The 6,883-nt window shown below is 44.4% G+C and overlaps 1 pseudogene; it reads left to right on the forward strand.

The window, feature by feature from the left end:
- The first annotated feature begins 284 nt into the window (after positions 1-284).
- On the forward strand, positions 285-6,084 carry LOC124688810 (annotated as a pseudogene).
- The last annotated feature ends 799 nt before the right edge of the window (positions 6,085-6,883 follow it).

A 6,883-nucleotide genomic window follows, 5' to 3' on the forward strand; every position in this document is an offset into this window, starting at 1 on the left:
ACTAGCTGTCCGGGTATATAAGTTATTTTTTAGAAAATTTTAGAACTTTTAAATTGCGTTTTCTTCTCTTCAAAAAAAAAACGTGCTGAATGTCGGGCAGTGCTCTGCACTTGCTCGAAAGACCCGTTTCAGATAGAAATCCAGAAGGACAGCAAAAGAAAAAAGATGGAAAATCAGAAGACCCTATGAAAGTTCCACTGTTGAGAAACCAGGATTTCGGCAGCGGTTTTGTGGGAATCCCGGCGGGCGGCTCAAGGGGTGAGCTGAACCTAACCAATTGCTCTGCTCCTCCCAAAACGTCTCTCATCTCCCACCTTCCTCCTCACCTCGCACCTCTCCTGCTGCTGCTCCTGTAGCTCACCAACCAGAGGACGGCCCCACCCCCGGCGGCCGCCTCTGAGCTTTCCTCCCCCGGCCGGCGGGAAAGGAGGAGAGGAAAAGAACCCCTTTTCACTATCTTCTCGCCTGTACGGATCAGCGCGGCTCGTAATGCCGGCCGGCGGCTCCGATTGGATCCACGACCACTGTGCAAGCGCACGACGCGGCGGCGGCGGCGCTCGTGTCGTAGAGGCTGGATTCGCCTCTCATAGCGTGGCCCTGTGAGACCTCCTCCTCCTGATGGTCGCCGGCGTTGGACACCACTGGTAGGAGACGGCACAGGTGAGACCAATTCCACGCTCTACTGGTTTGCTGTAGGGTTCTTGTTCTTGGTTTGCTAGATTTCGGGGGCTTCTTGTTATCCAACTGTACGCTGGATCGATTTTGGTGAAAAGATATCATCTACCCTCGGGCTCGGGGGAAGGGGATTTGTAGCTGTGAACCCAGATCTTGAGTTTTTTTTTTGTTTATTGAAAGAACTAGCATGTACTGCGAGGGCATCATACGTAGTGTGTTGAAATTAACGGGAGAATAAATTTACAACTTCATGGATATTCACATTATACGACAGGAAATTGTATGGTTCTAGTTATAGTCGTTGAAGCTAAATAAACTACTCCCTCCGTCCAGAATAGGATGTCGCAGATTTGTCTAAATTTGGATGTATCTAGACGGGATTTAGTGTATAGGTACATCCAAATTTAGCAAAAAATTGCGACACCCTTTTAGGACCAAGGAAGTACCACTTGTGCGTTAAACATATTTAATCATCTTTAATTTGTGAGTGAATGACTATACCAATCCCAAAACACAATGCAACGTCCATATATGTTGTTTCTATATGATATTAAATCACTTATAGAACTGAGGTTTTATACCGCGAGCTAGCCGACAGTCTTTATGCGATGTTTGATTAATGCGATGTTAGCATTTAGATTATCTGATGTTGGCGTTAGATCTAAAACTACAAAAAACTACAGAGTGTGCTACAAACGATAATTAGGGTCCACTTAAGCAATGGAAGATGATGTTTAAATTATCTTTCAAATGGGTTAGCAAAATAAATTTTCTTATTGTATTGACATTAATAAAAAGTATTTTCATCATTAACTGGATCATGCTGCTCTCCTGCCATCGAGGTTGCTAGAGAGAGAGAGAGAGAGAGAGAGAGAGAGAGAGAGAGAGAGAGATTCAACACAAATATTGTCACTTATGAACTAATAGTAAGAGCTTTCATGTTACTTTGTACAGATCTTTCTTCCTCTGGTCTACTACCCCGTTACGTAATGCATAACGTTCTCCCTCTGATTCGAAATATGATACCAACAGTTATGATGATCTTATTTACGCATCATATTGACAAAGGTTTCCTATGATTTTTTTTTGGCATATTGCTCCTTTTTTTCTGCTGCAGTGTGCTTTTAATTAGAATCATCTACCATTTGTCATCTGATTAGTTGCAACTATGATGATGCATTGGCCACTTGTTAAGATGTATCGATTGGGGACTACAAATAATTAAAAATCAGGTCCATTCGATTGGTGGCTTGATGTTTTGGCTTTTTCCTGAGAGTTGGTGATTCTTTTTTGAACACCGGGCACACCATCGATGGTCTGTTGTCTCCCACAGAAATGATAATTTAGTTTGTGAAATACCCATGGCATTAGACATGTGGTTTTAGTTAGTAATATAGATGCTCACTGAAGTACACCAATAAATCAGTTATGGTTTCTAGCATAGCACATTTTCCATGCCATGTTCTATGCAGTTCCCTCGGGACCTTTATGTCTTCACATGTAGGTCCGAGTCATACACAATGCATCTGTCAACTTTTTTGGAGTTAGCCAGATTTTTTTCCAAGTTGGTATTTCACATGGACTCCACCAATGCAAATCCAGGCAAACTGAATTGTACGATTACACATGGATGACTCTTGATCTCTGTTCAAACTCATGACATAACACTCCTGATCTCTGGTAAAATCCTAGCCATAAATTTGTAGATCTAACGGTTAGAGTAATTGTGATGATGTGGATTAATGTAGGGTCTCAAACAGAACCCTGCATTGTGCTTTTAATATATATAATAATAGATTGCAACAATACTAACTGTCTGTAACATCTGACTGCAGGCAAGGCAAATCGATGTGTTCAGTGAGGAATCAAGTACCGTGTTGCTGTAGAAATCGCCATAAACAAGCAACTCCAGTGCTCAGTGTGGAATCTGGATGAATGAACCCTGGTAAAGCCGATGGTGGGAGCAGTGCAGCCGAGGATGCCCTTCCTATGGGTCCTCCTATTCCTCTTGTCACTGCTGCCACAGCTGTCTGCTGCGGCGGCTGCCGATTTCAGCCACTGCGGAGGCTGCGATGACAGCGATGGCAGCAGCCTCTGGAACACGGAGAACATACTGCAGTGCCAGAAGGTGAGTGACTTCCTCATCGCCACGGCCTACTTCTCCATCCCGCTGGAGCTGCTCTACTTCACCACCTGCTCCGACCTCTTCCCGCTCAAGTGGATCCTGCTGCAGTTCGGCGCCTTCATCGTTCTCTGTGGCCTCACGCACCTTGTCTCCGTCTTCACCTACGGGCCACATTCTTTCCAAGTTGTCCTTGCACTCACCGTTGGCAAGTTCCTCACCGCTCTTGTCTCTTTCGCAACGGCCATCACGCTGCTGACCCTGATCCCGCAGCTGCTGAGGGTGAAGGTGAGGGAGAACTTTTGAGGGTCAAGGCGCGGGAGTTGGACCAGGAGGTGGGCAAGATGAAGAGGCGGGAAGAGACGGGCTGGCACGTGAGGATGCTCACACAGGAGATCCGCAGGTCGCTTGACAGGCACACCGTCCTGCACACCACCATGGTCGAGCTTGCCAAGACACTGGAGCTGCAGAACTGTGCTGTGTGGATGCCCAACGAGGGCAGAACCGAGATGATCTTGACGCATCATCTGAGGGAGAGGGAGATCACTGCATCGCACAGCGGTTCCATTCCTATCGGTGACCCGGATGTGGTTGAAATCAAGGCGACGAGGGGTGCAAAAGTTCTTGGGGAGGAGTCGGCACTTGGGATCGCGAGCAGGTGCAGTCCTGCTGAAGCAGGGGCTGCTGTTGCTGCGATACGGATGCCAATGTTAAGGGTGTCGAATTTCAAAGGAGGCACTCCAGAAATGATGGAGACAAGCTATGCTATCCTAGTTCTGGTTTTACCTGAAGATGGGGGTTCCGTTGGGTGGGGCGAGCAGGAATTGGAGATTGTTGAAGTGATCGCCGATCAAGTGGCCGTTGCGCTGTCGCATGCCGCAGTACTGGAGGAGTCTCAGCTGATGCGGGAGAAGCTTGCTCAGCAGCATAGAGACTTACTGCAGGCAAAGCATGAAGCGGTGATGGCAACAGAAGCTAGGAATTCCTTTCAGAGTGCCATGTATGACGGGATGCGTAGACCGATGCACTCAGTCCTTGGGCTCGTCTCGATGATGCAGCAGGAGAGTATGAATCCCGAGCAAAGGCTTGTGATGGATGCCATTGTCAAGACGACTAGTGTCGCCTCAACATTGATGAATGATGTCATGCAGACATCGACGATGGATCGTGAGCATCTATCTTTGGTGAGGAGGCCATTCAGCCTGCATTCCTTGATCAAGGAAGCAGTCAGTGTCGTAAGATGTCTTTCCGGTTCCAAGGGAGTTGATTTCGAATTTCAAGTGGAGAACTCTCTTCCCGAAAGGGTCGTTGGTGATGAGAAGAGGGTTTTCCATATTGTCTTGCACATGGTAGGCACTCTATTACACCAGTGTGGTGCAGGCTGCCTTTCTTTATATGTGAACAGTTATAATGAGATGGAAGAAAGGCATAATCCTGATTGGATGCTGCGAAGAGCAAACTTGTCTGCTGGCTATGTATGCGTGAAGTTTGAGATTAGAATCAGAAAATACAAAGACAGCCTTTTTGGCTTATTATCCAGTCAAGAGCCGAATGCTAACAGTTCGGAGATGGGCCTTAGCTTCAACATGTGCAAGAAGATTGTGCAGGTATGTAGAGAAACTCCTCATCATTTTTTTCGTTGGTAGGAAGCAAACTTGATTGACACCATTCTGTACAGTACTCATGGGTCTTGCTTATCTCCTACTACTGACAATAGTGGGTTATATTGGGACATGGTGTTTTGGCTCATGGGTCTAGATGCACCTATTAGGAAAATTATATTTTAAATTCACTTCAAAATGTCAAAGAATTCTGGCCGTACATCCAGACATTCTATGTTCACTCACAAAATTTGGCGGAGAAAAGACATTTTGTGTGTTCTATGTAAAAAGACAAAAAAATGTTTCATGAAAACCTATTTTGAAGCACAAAAGATTGTTTTTTAGACATGCCAGTCATTTCTTCCTGAAATTTTGTGTGCGAACATAGAATATCTAAATGTACCCCCAGATTTTTTTTCCCAGAATTTTTGAACATTTTAAAATATGATTTTTATGCAATGAGTGCATGTACACCTATGAGCCAAAGTGAATATCCGGTTACACTGCATGTTTATTCTAGATTGTATTGGTAGAGAATTACTTATTGATCCTCATGTGTTTCGTAAGTTTCTGGATTCATGTCCACCGCTTACTGTATGAGACATGGAAACATTATTAGATGTTGGATAATATGATTGCTATGAAACGTGTTGTGATCTGCAGTTATCTTCTTTCATACAGTTATTAACCATTCAAGCTAGCATGTATAGTTACAGTTCTGTTGTTTGACGTGTATAAATATTTCAATTTGCTGATGTGAGCATTTTTGTTCTGCTGCAGATGATGAATGGTAATATTTGGTCAGTATCAGATCCAGAAGGCCTCAGAGAAACTGTCATGCTTGCTCTCCAGTTCCAGGTGCAACATGTGACTCCCATCTCTGGAGCATCCTCAGACCTCTACCGATCGTCAGCAATTCCCAATTTCAACGGACTCCACGTCCTTCTTGTGGACGGAGATGACACCAACCGAGCTGTCACCCACAAGCTCCTGGAGAAGCTCGGTTGTCGAGTGTTTTCGGTCAGTTCAGGCATCCAATGCATGACCTCCTTCGCTGGTGGCGAGTCATCATTCCAGTTGCTGATCCTCGACCTCACAATGCACACGATGGACGGGTTTGAGGTAGCCCTCGCAATCCGGAAGTTTAGGAGCAACAGCTGGCCGCCGTTGATTGTTGCCCTCGCGGCGAGCGCTGATGACAATGTCCGGGACCGATGCCAGCGATCAGGAATAAACGGTCTGCTCCAGAAACCAGTCACGCTAGCGGCTCTGGGAGACGAACTGTATAGAGTCCTTCAGCACAACTGAAAGGGCCTGAGGGTTCTCAATCTCAATAGATTGTTGTAGCTCGATTGATAGTCATATTATTATGCCAGTTTTGGTGCCATACAAATCACAAAAAACATGTGCACAAAAGGAAATGAATGTACAGGAAGATGAAGAAAAGCCTGCCTTTTTGCTGCTTGGTTCTTTTGGTGAAAGAAGGTGGGAGATTTTGAAGAGATCAAAAGGTTAGATTTTTTAGGCCTATTCATTTGTAAACGCTCTCTTAGATTATTCATCATTTATGATGTAAATCATTCAAGGCAGTATGCACATGATAGTTCAGGTTCATGAACTAGCACGCTAGAGTAGATATGGATGGGTGAATTCATTGAATGCAAAAAGTAGGCACTATTCTATTGATGCTGACTTCCTATCTTGTTGAAAGAACGAACTACAAAATCACAAATAAGCAGAGACTGTAGTGTTGATGCTGACTTCTTCAGTTTCTATCTTCTAGAAAGGAAGATAAAGAAAGTGCACTATGAATAAGTCTTAGATTTCAGTATTATGCACTGTAAGAACACCTGTCAACTCTCCAGAGCTGTCATCAGTACCCAAAGGTGAACATCCTGTAGCTAGGCATCATGGCCAAATATCCAAATTTGGTGCTGGTTCATCCATGCAATTGCGAGTGGTTGCTAGAATTATTTCCCAGTTCAGGTTCCACTATAGGATCCAAAGCAACATTCTGCTATTGTAAACTCGCAGTAATATTGTTCTTTTTCAAGGGACTACAGTGGGAGAAAACCAAGGTGATACTGTATACGACAAGTTCCTCGTTTCAATTTACACATGCATGAAATTTCTCAGTTCCTTTCTTGGTGTTGACATTTTAACCTCCTTGCCATTAAATACCATGGTACACATTTGACCATAAAATAAACCCAGCATGTAAATCCAAAGAATCGTGCCGTCATGGATTGGCATCCTTTGGCCTTAAGAGTTCCATGCACCTGGACTAGAGACAATGGTTCATCATTTTCTTTCTTTTCTTTTATTATGGTTAGAGAACACTACTGATTGGACAAAGATGCTTAGGTGAAGGTTTTGGCAAATTGGACACTCTAAACAGGATAGAAGAACCACCTACTTGCACTTTACATGACCTTCTTTACCCAATAAAGTGTGAGACTGACTTTATGTACATGCATAGTAAAAG

Source organism: Lolium rigidum, chromosome 1 (assembly GCF_022539505.1).
Source record: "Lolium rigidum isolate FL_2022 chromosome 1, APGP_CSIRO_Lrig_0.1, whole genome shotgun sequence".
Taxonomy (NCBI): domain Eukaryota; kingdom Viridiplantae; phylum Streptophyta; class Magnoliopsida; order Poales; family Poaceae; genus Lolium; species Lolium rigidum.